Source organism: Thermobia domestica, chromosome 9 (genome assembly GCF_964235325.1).
Source record: "Thermobia domestica chromosome 9, izTheDome1.hap1.1, whole genome shotgun sequence".
Lineage (NCBI taxonomy): Eukaryota > Metazoa > Arthropoda > Insecta > Zygentoma > Lepismatidae > Thermobia > Thermobia domestica.
In genome coordinates, this window is record NC_137462.1 from 119,078,425 (window position 1) to 119,096,288 (window position 17,864).

At 34.5% G+C, this 17,864-nt stretch overlaps 1 protein-coding gene across 1 annotated transcript in view; it reads right to left on the reverse strand.

Annotated features, from left to right (window-relative positions):
* LOC145694966 (connectin-like) overlaps positions 1-17,864 on the reverse strand; it is a 511,959-nt gene that overhangs the window by 382,702 nt on the left and 111,393 nt on the right. The window lies entirely within an intron of this gene.

The window sequence follows — 17,864 nt, forward strand, 5'->3', positions numbered from 1 at the left end:
AGGTCAAAAACCTCCGAAATTTGACTTTTTGGCAATTTTTTACCCATGAAAGGGAACGACATAGACACCCAATACTGATAGAGGTACATACTGTGGTCCTAGGCTACCATACCAAATTTTTAGATTTGGCAATTTCCAAAATTTAAGGGGGGTGGTCCTATGTACCGCTGCCAAAATTTAGGGGTGGGCCATGGTACCCCTGCCAAAATTTAGAGGGGGTGGTCCTATGTACCCCTAGGTCATTGACCCCGGCCAGGGACCTGGGTCCAATACTATAATACCAAATATATAAAATGAGCAATTTCCAAAATTTAAGGGGTGGGCCAAAGTACCCCTCCCAAATTTTTAAAGGAGTGCACAAATATACCCATATCTTATGAAAGGTAATGGACCCCTATACATGACCATATAACTATATAGGATAATAACACCTCATCAAAGGGGATAAAATCGACCAAAAACCAAACACGTGGTACAACGTATTGCTTACGTTTATATTTTGGCAATTTTGTACCCCTAGAAGGGAACGAGGTGGACCACCCAAATTTATCTTGATACATATTAGGGTCCTGTACTATAATACCAAATGTTTAAATTGGGCAATTTCAAAAATTTAAGGGGTGGGCCAAGGTACCCCTCCCAAATTTTTCAAGGGGTGCATTAATATACCCATGTCTTATGAAAGGGAATGGACCCCTGTGTACGCCCATATAACCATATAGGGTAATAACACCTCATCAAAGGGGATAAATTAGGTCAAAAACCTCCGAAATTTGACTTTTTGGCAATGTTTTACCCATGAAAGGGAACGACATAGACCCCCAATACTGATAGAGGTACATACTGTGGTCCTAGGCTACCATACCAAATTTTTAGATTTGGCAATTTCCAAAATTTAAGGGGGGTGGTCCTATGTACCCCTGCCAAAATTTAGGGGGGTGGGCCATGGTACCCCTGCCAAAATTTAGAGGGGGCTGTCCTATGTACCCCTAGGTCATTGACCCCGGCCAATGACCATGGGTCCTGAGGCAGGGACCCAGGGGCCAAAAAGTGTCCTCAAGTCACGCCCATACTACTGCTACCTACTGTCCCTCTACCTTTTCAGATTCACTTTTACCCCGGGGGAGACAATGACATTTCTAGCATATTCTATAGTAAACACGTTACATTCATCAGCATAAAAAAATAATATGCTACTTAAAAAATATTATTTAAAATAAATCTTTGTTCTAAAGTTGAAAAATCAGAATTCGCGATTAAACAACGTTCGACAGTTCGCATACTAGTTGTTCGAGTAAATAAATGACACAATATTTGAATGATGTTTCGTTTTACACTTCAAATACCAGCAATGATTTCAAATGTATTTTCGCAACTCAGTCAAAATGATTAGCATTAACCCAATCGTTGTTAAAAACTAATATAGAATGGGAAAGTAATTTAAAATATACAAACACATATTTTAAAGAAAAGTTGTGAATATTTCTTTATAGTAAAGAAGATTCAATGAGATTTAAAAAAAAATCGTCTTTATCATTTATGATGAAAGCCCGGACATAGGAAAATTTTAACATGCGTAACGTAAGTAGTAAACAAACGAAGTCTGTCTTCTAGTTGATTGTCTTCTATGGCCTCCATATTCGATTATCATCTACATTGGATTTTAAGCTACCATTCACAATGGAAACTAAAGATTTTTTTTTCGTCATAGAATGTTATCATCATTACCCTTTATAGTACTATAAGTCACGTGTCGCAAGTTAGGATTTTTCCATGCACTGGGAGATAACTATTGATAGAAATCACATCGGTAAAACTTTAAATTTTATCGCTACAAATTAAGGCAACTCTTGACAAACTTACATCGGTAAAACTTTAAATTTTATCGCTACTAATTAAATCAATTCTTGACAGAACTTACATCGGTAAAACTTTAAATTTTATTGCTACAAATTAAGGCAACTCTTAACAAAACTCACATCAGTAAAACTTTAAATTTTATCGCTACAAATTAAGGCAACTCTTAACAAAACTCACATCAGTAAAACTTTAAATTTTATCGCTACAAATTAAGGCAACTCTTGACAAACTTACATCGGTAAAACTTTGAATTTTATCGCTACTAATTAAAGCAATTCTTAATAGAACTCACATCGGTAAAACTTTAAATGTTATCGCTACAAATTAAAGCAACTCTAGACAGAACTCACATCGGTAAAACTAAATTTTATCGCTACAAATTAAGGGAAGAAATCTTACCTAGTGTGATTATTCTTGAATACATCTTTCTGAAGTTGTATGAAGCTTTCTTCCGTTTGCTTGTAGCGATTTTTTTTAACCAATGTAACTCCTCTCAAGGGCCACCACGGTACGTACTACATGATTCTCGCCCAAACATTTTATTTAGTTGACGATAAATGGACGCTTCACGATAAAAATTGAAGTACGATTTTGTCGAAAAGCAAATGCGAAAGAAATACTTTTTATTAGTTAGATGACCAAAATTAGCACGATTTAGTACTAATCTGCCAAGATGTCTGATTTGCAAGTATCAGCTCCGAGAGATCGCTAGTGATTAATATACACATTCATTGTCTGTATTCTTTAGTTTTGCGCACTGACGGCTCTTCTGGAAAGTTATATAGTTAAAAAAATAATAATAATAATCACATATTAAGTCTTAGGCAGAAGAATAAGGAAATTAGGCGAGATTTCTTTCACTCAGCTTTTAGAAATAAAATCTTAATTTTCACCGATGTGACTTCCCTGAATAGCCGCCACTGGTTTTGCGTATACGTGCATAAATATTCAGCCTAATTATGTGTATACAGTCTAGTAATCCGTATGTGTTCTCAACAAAGACAAAAAAAGAGCGGGACGAAGAAGACGTCTTCTCGTAGTTCAAAGGGAAGTTGTGCTGTTAAGTCATGTGAAGAAAGGAATTTGCATCACGGCCGTTATGCTGGCCTGCAATTGCAAGTAAGCCCAGAGGAGCTCAAGGCAAAGGAGCAAAAGCGGGTGGGTGATGAAGAGCGCGTCGCCGCTCACACACATATTTCCTCGCCTCGTCCACTGACACGTCGTGCAACATTTCCCTGGGGAAATCCTTCTTTTACTCCCATCTTAAGTTCATCGTACAGCAAGAATCTCTCTCTCTCTCTCTCTCTCGACTGCCCTCTTTCCCAAAACCCTTATACAAAAGGATGGAAAGACAAGGGCTGAAAGAAAGGACGGTTTCTGACGTGATGCATTCGACGACTGGGGCGAGCACTCAAAATTAATTCATGTCACAAGAAGCAGACGAGACTACTAAGACATGTATATATAGGTGGAGAAGAGGCAAGATTCACACGTACATAGTGCATCATATACAATAAATGTTGCAAACAATGTACCAAATTGAATTTGTTGTCAGAGAGAGAAGTATTGTTCTAAAATAATAATTGAATGGTAGATTATATATATGCATGATCTCACACAACACTCACACACACACACTCACCCCCCCCACCCCCACACAAGTTTGAGTAATGAATTCTCACATGGAAACCTATCAACATTATAGACTAATGTGGGTGCACAAAGGCATCATTTAGGAGGTACAGCCCGCCGAAAATTTGACCATAACGATATAAAAAGGGTTCATAACTCGAGAACGAAATGCTGGTTGAAAATGGGGTAAAAGAGCGTAGCAGTTAATTGAAAATGAGAGAGAGATATCAAATTAACACCTAAACCTCCAGGCACTGATCGAAAAGCACGAAAAAAAAAAACAGAAGACAAAGAAATTTACAGTCCCAAACACCGTGTAGACACACATTAATTGAGGTTTGGAAAGTTATTTTTTTTTTTAAAAAAATCGAAACTTTCGAATAATTATTCCATATTCGAACAATCGAAGATAACATTATTCGATTGTTCGGCTAGTGAACTATCCGAATTTTAATGGCACTAGTCAAAACTGCTAATATGGTAAGTTTGGCAGTGGGGAGATAACTACCATTAAAATTTAGAGGGTTGCTACATGAATCACGAGAGATCAGAGGTAAAAGTGCGGGGGAACGCCATTCCCCATCTCCAAAAATAAGTACAGCATCCTCCCAGTTCCTAAAAAAAATTACAATGGGCAAAGATAGGTAGGAGGACGGCGGGACGTCATGCCGCTACCTACCGTCCCTCTACTTTTTCAGATCCACTTTTATCCCTGCGAGAGATGAGCACCGTTAAATACAAGCAAGCCGAAGTATATTGTTTTGGAACAAGAAAGCCAAGAAACCTGCTACATAAAATAAAGAAAATATTTTGTGAATTAAAGAAGAAAAAAATATTAAAATGTTTGGAAACGAGAGAAGAAAGAATACAAGGAAAATGTATGCATTGTTGAAAATGATTGACTCTTTCACCCACATATGTTTGAGTTTGCTTCCATAAATACACTGTTAAGAGTTGAATATACAATAGATGTCAAAATTTTAACATGAAAGCCTTTGGGTTTTAGCATCTAATGTGATGCTGTTCGCGCGGCTTTTGATGTCGGCTTTTGTTAAACCTATGCGCCTCGCAATGGCTTTTTAGCTGATTAAATTACTCTTACAGCAAAACTTCAACATTTCGCTCACAGAAATTCCTCTTTCGCTTTTTCAACGCTGCATAGTCTATAACCAACGTCATTTTCGCACAGCTTAACACGCTCTCTTTTTAATACTTATTTCGTTTTCCCACGTCTCCGGAGGGAAGAAGCACTTCATTTACTCTCAGGAAAGCTAAGTAATTTGACGCTAGCTGTAATTTCTATCACAATAGTATTTTCCGCCTCATTTTTTCAATGTTCTTGATTCACAAATGGCAACAGAAAAATACATATAATATTTATCTTTCCATAATATATATCATGAATGCCTGTAGCGAATATCGAGAGTAAATTATCCCTCACCCTAGATTTTCGAAAGGGGCTTGGTTCTTCGAAATACATGTCAAAACATAGTAGATTCGCTTACTTAGTTAATAAAGTTCTGCAATGTGTGTCAATAATAATTATATTGCATGAAGTATTGTGTACATCAAAGGGTGCATATTCGCGACTTCGCTTTCTATTGGTCGTTTGCCACCCCCGTTGGAAAAAAATCCTGCGGGCTTTCCTGATTGTATTTATAATACAGTATTTATGTTAAATAGTATAGTATTATAGGCCTAGTGTAGTGTAGTGTAGTGGACTGTAGTTAAAAATTAGTTGATAGGTTAAACAGGATTATACTTTTCAGCACTAAAGCTATATGAGATTTGGACTTACAGCTTAACGGAGGATCTGAATTGCATAAATTCCCAACGGGAATCGAATTCGGGTTGTCTGCATTGAGGGTACGTACGCTAACTATGTACCTACGAGGAAGCGCAGTTATGCACCAAAAAAAAAAAAGTTTTACACGAGATATTACTTGCACGAATCCATTAAGGCAGTAGTTTCCAACCTTTTTTTGCTGACGATTAACTTTTCTAAACACCCATGATACCATAACACACTTATTTGCTTTTGTATTAATCTATATCTACATCTAAACTTATATAATTTTTTTGGAAAGGTTTTGGTTTTCCTCTCTTTTCGATTGTGCAAAACGTTCTAATGCTTATCAGGAACCAATCGTCGCAATTTACATGGATTTTCAAAGTTTGGCGCTTAGTTCATTTTTGCATAACACGGTACATATAAAATAATGTCTGAATGTGCGTCTGTCTGTCATCAGTTTTTCACATAGAAAGGAATGACGTAGAATAGTGGTCTGGAAAATTTTTTAGTCTAATGACTACACTGACTTTTCCACTAAGTCACAAGGGCCAAGACCTAGCATTGAAGCTCATAATTAGCAACATATTATCTTGTGGAGAACAACGGAATTACGCACGTCAATTATGGTTGGTTAGTCCAAGTATACAGCACCATCATCTTATAGCGAGTAGCAGAAATAGAGCAGGTTCTGGAAAAGTTCCGTTGTGTGATTGCTTGTCTGGAAGATTCGAGTACTTCCACGTTGTTTTCTAATATATTCTAAGTGCCGAGGATTGCGTGGTATAAAGACGGAAGACAACGAGAGTTGGACAATTCCAAATTTTAAGTTCGAAGCGACAAGTGCAATCTGAAGAAGGAAATATAATGCAACTAGTATTTCGTGACTATAGTTTCTTCGTGAAAATACAGTATGTTCTAATTGTGACTAGACAAAAGTAGTCCATTCTATTTTTCAGAATCACAACCTGCGATGTTATTAATTACCATTGTTTTGGTTTGAAGTTACGTGCCTTTTGTGTAAATATGTAAATATGAAAAGGAAACCAAACATAGCTAGTGAGTGCAGAACATTTAAAGAATAATGGAGATATCAATATATCGTGACTGACAGAGTCAACTGATAAGAATAGGGCAATGTGTGTAATTTGCAATGAAAAAAATATCAGTTCTCAAGGAATACAAAATAAAACTTCATTATGAGATTAAATTTTCTCAGAATTACTGAAAATTTACGGGAAGCCTATGGTTAGAAAAATGTGATCTTTGAAAAACGGGTTGAAATCTTAGCAACTGTTGTTTAAGAAAGTAAATCCTGAACAAGAAGCAGCAACTCATGCTGGTTTCCACGTGGCTGAATCAAGAGGGAAACCATTTTTACTGACGGCGGATTAACCAAGGATTGCATGGTTGGAGGAACAGAAGAAATATGCCCAAAAGAAACATTAGTTTATCAGCAAACACTCTGGCTTGAAGAGTAGATGATATTCCAGAAAGTATATTAACTCAATAGTCTGACGACACTTACAGTAATTTCTTTTGGCCCTAGATGGGTCAACAGATGTTTCTGCTAATGCTGAGGAGTAACTTTTTTATTCGAGGGATGTTATACGTGTTTGTAATACACAAAAATGGTTTAATTTTATTATTTCATGCCCATGTCTGCGCCGTTTTTGAGAAACACCGTCTGAAAGAAAAGTCATCCCAACAATAAACTATCCCTTTTTTCTTCTTCCAAGAGAGATTACTTATACCACAGAATATTTTTTTTTTCTGAAAAATTTATTTATTAAATAGGGCCTATAAAGAAAGTCGTTAAAATAGTTTTGGAGAATATTGTATTTAAAAAAAAAAAAAATTACCTTTAAGCAAACTACTCTTATTTTCAAGAGTAGAAACAAACTCGAAAACTTCGGCTGGAAGGCCACATAAAAACTTTAAGCTTAAAATTCGGTTGAGATTCGTTGAATGGTATGGCCTCTAGGTGAGTTTACATCAGGACAAACAGACGACCAGATGTAGAAAAATCACTTTTCGTTACCTATGACTATGAAATGTGTAAATCCGTTGAAATCTCGAAATCGATTTTTTTTCACGACCACCATATTTTCTTCTCTTCTTTCGTCGCTTGAAAGTAAAAATGAACTAATTAACTTTGTAAATGTAAGATATGTTGGTGTGAATATCACTGTTTACTTAACTATTGCTAACGTACTCTTCTCACAAGAATAGAGGTGTTCTATACCATATAAATACTTATTTTGTTTTTCAATCTTACCTTAATGTAACTGCTTCTTACACTATAATCTTGTTTATCCTACAAGGTAATCTCTTCGACAATATTTATAAATCTTGATACTCAATTATCAATGTCTGTATGACATATCTTCCTAATATGTCTTGTTTATGTCTTCTATGAATAGTCCCATAGACCATGAACCTGGCAACCACTACCTAACTTGGCATGAACCAATATTCATTACAATTATCTCCAACACTCACCGTTCTTTACATCTTTTCTACCGCCATCATATATATTTTATATTGCATTTCTTTACCGTTCTTCACGAAATACTGTTTGCTGGAAAGAACCTTAAGCGGAATGTGAATATTCCTCAAGTTCCTGTTAGTTCTCTTCTGAACATTGATTGGAATACTGCTTGCAATCTGTAAAAACTTGTCTTCGTCTTCCACTTGCGTTTCTTGAATGTCATTACAGTTCAAATTATCGACAACTGATAATTCTGGTCTCAACAACCTTGAACTCATGCTTCCTTTTCAGCGTGTTTCCATCGAGCTTCCTTTTCTGTTCTCTCCCTCTGATCGTATCCAGAACATTGGAAGCCCTATGACTTCGCGCACCTGTACTTTGTATCTCATGCTCTTGAAATTATATTGTTACTTGGCCTATTTTGGTAGAATCTGCATTCAATTTGGTTATATTACCTTCAATTTTAGGAGTAACTTGATAGTTCTGTGCGTACATGAAAACTTCATTGATGTTGCTTGTTTCCTTCAATTTAAACTTAGGATTCAGATTTTTGGCGTAACACACTCTTGCATAATATCCTATAAATAGACATCTAAAACAACACCTCTTCTTACTCGCAGGACAAACCTTGTCACTGCGATCACGTCCTAATCTTTGACATACATTAGGAACTTCCTTAATACTAGATACCGTGGTGTGTGAATTGTTCCCACCTGTGTATCTCAACAGAGTCGTCTTGGCATAAATGGTGAGAAGAATCATTTTAAGGCGGGTAAGAAGATGAACGGAAAATAACTTAGATTACTTGGGAAGAAATTGTCTTCTTAGGTATGTAACAGAAGTTGATTGACCTAGAACTTAGCTTCAGTACCAAAGTTATATTGGATATGGACCAACAATTTAACGTGATATTTGAACCACATGAGATTCCGCCACTGAAAATCAAACTCTGGTCCCTCACACCGAAGATGGCCATGTTAACCATGGTCATCGACCTTGAGAAGCCGAGGAAAACTGGGATGTTTGACTTAGGATGTGAGTAGTCTTGTTTAGAAATCCAAACGCACACACATGAATTTTCCTCCCCTCAAACTTATTTAAAATATGTATCACTAACGCTAATCATATAGCTGAGAGAGAGCTAACAAAGATGCGGCAGAAGGTATAGTGGAACACATAAACAAGGGAGAGAAAGAAAAAGACTACTGAAAGGTATGTCCAAACGAAGTAATTAATAGTGGATGACGGCTTCGCAATTCCCGATTAAAAACAAAAAAAGACGTTGCCAATAGTACAGAACACTCAGGATTCATAAGGGGATCAAATCGAAACATTCGTTCAAATTTTAGGGAGGGTCTCAAGAGAAAACTAGCTGAAACATTTAAATAATTTAATGGCTTTTTTAAATTAAGAATATACGAGTATAGTAACAAGAAAAAGAAATGTTCACAAAGACCGTACCAATGTGAAAAGGAGATCCTATTCGATTCCCAGTGGAATTTGATGTTGTCCAGTCCCAAAGGTAAGTTGTAGTCTCCCATCTCATATAGCCACGGTGGCGTAAAGGAACATTAAACTCAAAACTAACAGTAGAGGAGCGGAACATTAGACAATAATTGAGTGACTTTATAAGCACGTATATAAGTATTTTTAAGTGCAGGAGAGTAAGTCTGAAAACATTTTAGATACGTTATGTATCACTGGTGCACCTCTGCTTACGATGTACTTTAAAAACACTGTTCCAAGCACTGCTAACAATATTCGTTCTCCATTAAAAAAAAAATCAAAGGACAGTACGCGATCATGACAGTACATCGCATTACTGCATCACATTGCTTACGTGAGCTACATAAATCATCCGATCTTGACTAAACTTGGGCATAAAAGTACAGAGTATCCAATATACAATGAAACCCGAATTTTGGGATAGCAGAACTTTTGAACCTGAAGCGATACACAAATAATGGTTCTACCAAAATGAAACCTTGTTCATGCATATATTTTTAAATTAGAAAGCAACAATTGAAGTATACTAGGAACCACACAGTGGTGCTGGATGTAACCGAAGTTTTTTTTTTTTTTTAACAAAACACGTAAATTGACTCATAACTCATACGTATAGATGTTCTGTCGTTAATTTTCAGTTTGTTTAGTTGGAGTAGCTTGAAAACAATGCCACAGAAAAAAGCATTTTTCATTTCCACTGATAACCAATCGGATGAGGCCTCTGTAAAAGAAAACTAGGGAAATCGTAGTTTTCATAAATTAACGCTCTGAGTTGGCAACACTGCTGATGTTTGAGTGCATCGAGAGACGAAACCTTCTTACTAACAGTATAGCGCATTGAATATTTCTACGAATTTCATTTGAGCTTGAATGTACTTAGTGTGAAAGCAAATCTTTGTTACAGTTGCAAAAGCAATGTTGTATGCATTTCCTTTCGCATCTGTCTCTAAGGAAGTTCAGCTCAAGAGAAATGAAAGAGATTTATACTTCTTTTGTTCTTCTCTCAAGTGTCGACATTTTCTCTTTGAGCATTGCGTTGCAGAGGAAATGCCTGATGTTGTGCCATATTTCAAACCGAACACTTTCTCCTATAGCACAAATAGAGTAAAAGGAATTTCGCTTGTCTTTGCTCATTTGAGAAGAAGCCTGCTTTCACAGTTACATCTCACTTTACTTAGCTTCTGTACTGATACATTTACATGCACTATATCTAAAGCAATAGAAAACCGTGTCCATTCTTCGAGCGGTAGGAGACACATTAATGTAAAATATTTGAAACATGCACAACGCAACTTCGAATTAAATGCAATTTGGGAAATTTTCTCCCTAAGTGCATTCTATTAAGTTGTTATCACAATTGTAACGTCTCCATGAAATAAGTTTACCCACAATCATTAATATTCATCTTCTGTTCGATCATGACGTAACCCTTCTCCTTTAAATTCACCTTACATGTTCCCACAAATTCGTTTATTTACCTGCAAACTTAGGCCTACTCTGTGGTTATTATCTTCAATAGCCTTCTTTAAAAGCCGTGGGTACGGCTTTGATTTAAAAGTTCTGTTCTTTCTGTTAAACGTTTAATCGTAAAAATAGTTTTCCCTTTTAAAAAAATGCTCTGCCTAATATTTTTATGAGAAATGTAAACATGTTAGTATATGTTACGGAAGACATTTAGTTAACTAAAATATTCCTTTAAAAAATTTTGCGAAGCATTTGATTGCCAAAACTATTCTTAGAAAGCATTTAAACATTCACAAAACAAACCTTTGTGAAACAGTTAGCTAAAGTTTCCTTAGAAAAAACCTAAACTACTTTTGCAAACAGCTTGGGAAATAATTAATTAGCTAAAGTTTTGTTCCAAAAATTTAATATATTAACTAAAGTATTTCAAAATTTTTAAATAATAGCAAATTTTTAAAAGAAAATATTTAAATATGTTAAATAACTCTTTTGCAATATGTGGTTAACATCTACACTTTTTAAAGAAAATATTAAGTAAAGTTTTAAAAGGTTTTGAGAAATATTTTATTAGCTAATATTTTTAAAAGAAAATAATTGAATGTGTTAGCCAACGTTTGTGAAATATTTAATTAGCTAAACTTTTCTCATAATATTTACATATATTCTTATAACTAATTTTCTATATAATTAGATACCGTCATGGAAGGAGTGTCCAATTTCTTAGTTTTTCAGAAGACGAAAAAAAGTCACTATATCTATTCACAATATTAACATTTTAGATGTTCTAAAAGATGTTTTATCCTTTAAAAACACGCTGATTCAGATGCTCTCATCACTGCACATACGGCTATAATACACGGAATTAACTGGCATACGATGTATCATATGAGGTTGCCAACAATCGACATGCAAGCAAACGCTGTAATCGATTGTTTTTCAGCAATCGATGTCTTGCGACACACAAGGGTTTGTTAGAAGGTGGGTTATTTATTGCTTCCTCATCAGGTTCATGCCAAAAACTCAAAATCGCAAAAATTGGACATACGAGGGTACACATCTTCACATTTTTCGTACATAGAAAACTTAATTTTTTTTATATACGTTTTAGTTAATGTAATTAACAAAACATTTTCGTTTAAAAAGTTTTAATTGTGTTAATGTAAATTACTTTTAAATATTTAGTTGTTTTAGGAGCTAACCAATCAAAGTCCCTTTACTTTCTTTTTAAAAGAAAATTTAGATATCAACGTTTTACGAAAAGTTTATATTGAAATGAACGTAAGACTCAAATATCAGTGTTTGATAGATTAGGATAAATGTAAGTGTTGGAATGTAAAAATAGTGTTTTTCGAATACAACTGAAATAAAAGAAATTCATTTCCCCTAAATGAATGTTTGCTGTGTTAAGGACAAAAATCGATAAAGGTAAATGAAATTACGAACTTGTCATAGAGAAATATCTTTCCTTTATTAGATAAAAAAAAATATTATAATTTACAGAATAACGTAGCATTTAATTTGAATTATGGTTATTTCTTTCTTCTCACATAATAACCATTGCAATTTAAAAACTACTATGTACATAAAATGTCAATCTTTTAACAATAAATTACTAATTATTTTTAAAAGAAATCAATTATACAGATTACCTAGCTGAAAGATTACAGTGTTGAGTCAAAAAAAATCGAAAATAATGAAAAAAAGACTAATTAACCAACATGTTTCATCTTGCTTGTCTGTTGCATTTTTTTCCCCTTTCAAAAACCTAACATAATGGCTCATTACATGTCTTTTGAACAAGATTGACATAATGTAAATAAAAAAAAAAGCCTCTCCCTCATCTCTCGCTGTATTATGTGTCAGAAACGGTGAAAAATTACACTTTTCAGTTGGCTTGTTTCTCCACTACTGGCCAACACAAGAATCTGACAGCATGAAGCACAATAAATTAGTCTTATTGACTGATGGTCAATTACCATAAGGGAGGGGTGCTTTTGCACAAGTAGGTTTATTACCCCTTTATTTTCTTTTAGAACATGTTTCTCTTCTCCCTCTGACTGTTTCCCTCAAATTATAATTACGTCAGTGGTAACACAACATCTGCTCATTACTAGATTGTTTTTTTATTAGATTTTTTTCTTTTTCATCGAAAAATTATCAATTTTCCTATTATGTCTTTTGATGGTGTCCCGCAACCCAAAGCTCTCATTTTTTATTTTTTTAATGTTCAGTCTATTTATTCTAATATGTAAAAGTAACACTGATATGCTACACATATATGCACACGTACAGATAGTTGCTTGCCAATATAACGAAACTGTCCATTCACTGCAACAAATAATCTTTTCTGAGTTAGTAATATTGAACATTCGTGATCAGAGACTTAACAGGAGAATGGTCCACTACAGCCTATCCATATTCCAATGAAACGCCTCTCCAGAATAACACCAAAACATGAAATTATGAAACTTTTAAATCTCTAATTATACATACGTAAGTCTATCCAGACATGATGTTTAGAAATAGCTACAACAATGTTTAGAAGACATTTCGGAACAGTCGGAGCGATGGAGGCAGTCGAACTTATGCAGTCTAGGGGGTCGGTGAGTATCGAAAAGAACGCTGAGCTATATAGATCACAGCTCTGGTGCTAGGAGTCTCATACGTTTGTCTCAATCTATGTGAATTTGTGGTGAACATAATCGTGACTGTGGGTTTGCTTAAATTCTCCCATGTTCCCCATATTCCCTTTGTATTCACTTACATTCACTGATCATCTATCTCCTATAGCCTACATGGCATAACCATGGGTCGTAAATTTGAAAGATTTCATTTTATTATCATTATTTCTATATATACCACTACAAAATATCTCTGTGACTTGAATTAATAGTCTATTCTGTATGTTGAATAATACGAGATATCATAGTTACCATGATAGCACGAATTTTTCAGTGTGATCTTCATAACTCCTTACCAATCTTAATAAGGATCACTGATACATATATATATATATATATATATATATATATAGCTATTTGATATAGACATATAGATATATATAAGGCTCATAAAATGCTTCGTGTGAAGTATTGTACTGCACCACGAGTCAGAAACATTGACATTATGCAAAAATGATGAAAAACGACTGGAAGCTTTCGAAATGTAGGTATGGAGAAGAATGGAGAGAATTAGTTAGGTTGAGTGGAAAACGAATGAAAGGGTGTTAGAAATGGTTGGGGAACAGTTTTAGATATTAGGCTATTGAAAAGAGGAAGAGAAACTGGTTAGGACATTGGCTAAGAAGTAATTGTATCATAGGGACGTGCTAAAGGGTATGATGGTAGGAAAGATAGGGAGGAGTGAAGGAGGATACAGTTGATGGATGATATCAAAACAGAACATTGTACATGAAGATGAAGAGGTTAACGAAAGACCGAAGAGCATGGAAGCTTCTCAGTTGGTGCAAGTGACCTGCCAATAATGGCAGTGTACCTATGATAGTGTTGTTGTTGTTGTTGTTGTTGATGATGATGATGATGATGATGATGATGATATAGAAAACATAGGTAAAAAGTGAAGAGTTTGAAGGCTTTACAAAAGCGGACGGTATGCAAAATATGAAACCTATACTCTTTGAAAAAGCTATGCACTAATGTAATATCATTATTGAACACACAATGTAGTAGTCTCAAAGACTGTTTCCCATGTATTCTGAACCTCGTAGCCCAGAAAGAAATCAAACGCGGAGTTCTCCTCATATTAATCTTTAGATCCTTTTTGTTAGAAATACTGTAATATCCGTATGAAAAACCAAAATAACAAAGATATTCAGTATCTTAATATTTTTAATTGTACGTCTAAGAATAATATCACATTTATATGTTCATCATAATCTCTCTCTGCTGCTAGAGCCCAAGATGGCGAACTTATAACTAACTGAAATGTATTAAGTGGATGGTCCCCAACTTCATTATTTCCGGCCTTCTAAACTAACGTTCTCTACTTCTTAATTCAAGCAGCTCTCAAGTGTCTTAAATTCCTGAGGCAGCACTGAAAAACGCTTCTCTCAATTTGATATCAAAGCTAGGATCATGCGCTACCATTTGATTCGAAGAAATACCAGATTAGTAGCCTGAGGATTATCCCAGGTTTAAAACTTGTTCGTAAACATTTTTTTTTTCGATTTCCTGGTCAGTTAAAAAAAAATAGAAAAAGGCGAAATTCGAAAGACAAGTATGAATGAGAAGATCAAAAAAAGACACGTTGTAGTCAAAGAAGTGTCCCTGAAACCTCATCCAAAAGACTGACAAGTTGTGTCGTCATTCTTGAAGCCGCTATATCCACCGAGGCCGATCCAAGTCTGACAATGTGAAGAAAATAATCCGAGTTTTATTTAACAAGTGGCTATCTAAAAGCCTGATCCGAGAGAAAAGCCAATCGAGGGCCCAGATAATCAAATACAAAGAAAAAGAAAAATTTGAATTCCGTATGTAAATTATTGTCCGCACCTCCCATACACAAAAACCTTGTAAACAGCTGTGTGTGGCCATGCGTCAGATATGCCCGAACAAATACCCCCTAAAGTTTTAATGAAAATATCAGATTGCGGTTCTCAAAGAAATTTCAGTTAAAAGGTACTGTACTTAAAGTTCCTTTAAAATCACCGTTAATCTTCCTCTCCCTCTTTTAACTTCTAACATTGTCTGTTTTCTTTCATATGACTACTGTTTCATTTACAAAATAGGCAAAAGATTCATTCCCTTAGTTCGTTTATAGTTTCTTATAAAAATAAAAAATATATATATAAAAAGAGAGAAATAAAACAAAAATTAGCTCACCGTCCCCAAGTTACAAAGCCTTCAGATCAACAAATTTGACAATATAGCTTTCGTTGTAAATCCTGCTTTGGAGATGAGATAGTATGCTAGGAAAATATTATTTCCGCGAGAGATGGCCTTACATATGGCGCGTTCAGTCCACTTTTCTGTTACTTTAAACGTATTTTATCTTTTTAAGATCTCTATATGAAGCTCTTTTCAGAACTCAAAATATTCATGTATAGATATTGTAAATAAATGTTATAATGTAGAAAACAGAGTTAACTTTTCAACGCATTTAAGCGTACTGTAGAAATTTTAGGTTTCTTTTTCTTACAACTCTGGTCACTGGACTTGATTCCTTTGTTCTCTGAACGTCCCATTTGATTGTGTGCATGCGCCAACTGTACTTGACTCAAGTCTGTTCATGATTCGAAATCTTAAGTAAATAGTAGCTGCTGTCCTTATAACATTGGATGCTCCATAAGAACGTAAAGCAAAAGCTAATGAAATTTGAAACCGCTCTTATATCTACTAGGTGTGACTAAAAAGTACAGTGAATGTAGTTGGACAGCGCCATCTATCATTTTATTATTATTATTATTATTATTATTATTATTATTATTATTATTATTATTATTATTATTATTATTATTATTATTATTATTATTATTATTATCAATTTCAACTAGTAAATCTGATACTCTGAACCATTGGGATAGTTCCGGTGACGACGGCCCTGAAGAAAGAAAACGTTCAGAAGTGCTTCCAATCGTGGAATCAACGTTAAAATAAGTGCATTGCAAAGCGAAGAGGAGTGATTCATATTTGATGTAAGCTTAGTACTTAGTTCGTAATAAAATGATTCACTGTACTTTTTGATCATGTCTCGTATATCTCTTTACATTTTGCAAAGAAAATATAATTTGCTCAAGTGCTCAAGTTTGTTCTTTCGATCCTAGGTCATGTCGTTGTTGTGAACAAGATAGAAATTAGATCATTTCTCGGAGTTTCTTCCATGTCCTCCCATTTTAACTTTACTCCATCAAACCAACAGTTTCTTTCGCCATCATTCATTTTTATTTGTAGTTCGCCTAGTTACGTTATCAGACGTAAGGAACGTTGAACCCTTAGACTACGCGATATTTGATAAGAGTGAAGAAAAACATGAAATACTTCTTAAGTGTTATATATTCCTCATGTTCTGTAGGCTAAAGGGGATGAATGCTTAAAGAAAGCAAATGTTTATGAAAGATTTGGTGGAATGAGAATGTGGAATGAAACGAGATAATCCTTGAAAACATACGGGCACGTTATCGTTCACCACCGTTCACTATATGATAGCCTTTATTTGGAAATAATATCATACTTTAAACATTTACCTAATAATATAAATGCTGTAGTTTCTTTGAGGACTATAACCGGTTTTCATCTAGCACATTATATAGGTATGTAATATTTTATGAGTTTAGTTTCAGGAGACATTACGAAATATTATAGGCAAATAAATAAACAAGCTCTCCATGAATTTGAATAAAGGACTTACCAATGCGTAAACGAGAGTCAACACAATCAGAAGTGATGTATTTGGTTCAGCAGATTAATCGATTATATGAAATGTATATCCAATTGTCACTTGCTAATGATAACCGTAAAATTTTCCATCTTTCTAGCAGACAGATTGGATTGACATAAAACAAATTAACTTTTCTGATATGTATATTATAACGATATAAATAAAAAATGCAGTGTAAATAAAAAAAAAGTTACTGCAAAAATCTGACGAAATTCAGTAATAAAACTATGTTCAACAGGAATATTAGGGGCAGATAGGTATATGCTATTGATGAAAATAATTATAATGAGAGAGTGCAATTTACAAAGTTACGCAGGAGGCAGATAAAAAATATCATCCAGGAACTTATGCAGTAGCCTATCAAATTAACAAACTGTATGTAATACTTTATGCTATCTATTGTATTCATAAGTTTTGATACTTCACTTAATAATTTTAGAATCATAATTTTGAGAATGGGGCGTTCAGAGAACAAGGGAACCAAGTTCACTTACTAAACTTATAAGAAAAAGGGACACAAGAGTTTGTACGATACGTTTGAGTACATGGAAAAGATACACTTTTTTTACATTATATATATATATATATATATATCACAGTTATTTACAATATCTCGACATGAATCTTTTGAATTCTGAAAGGAGCATCAGATAAAGATCTTAAAGTGCATAGGTGTGATCAGTCCATCACAAATAAATATCTGTTCAGAGAATCTAAAATTATAAA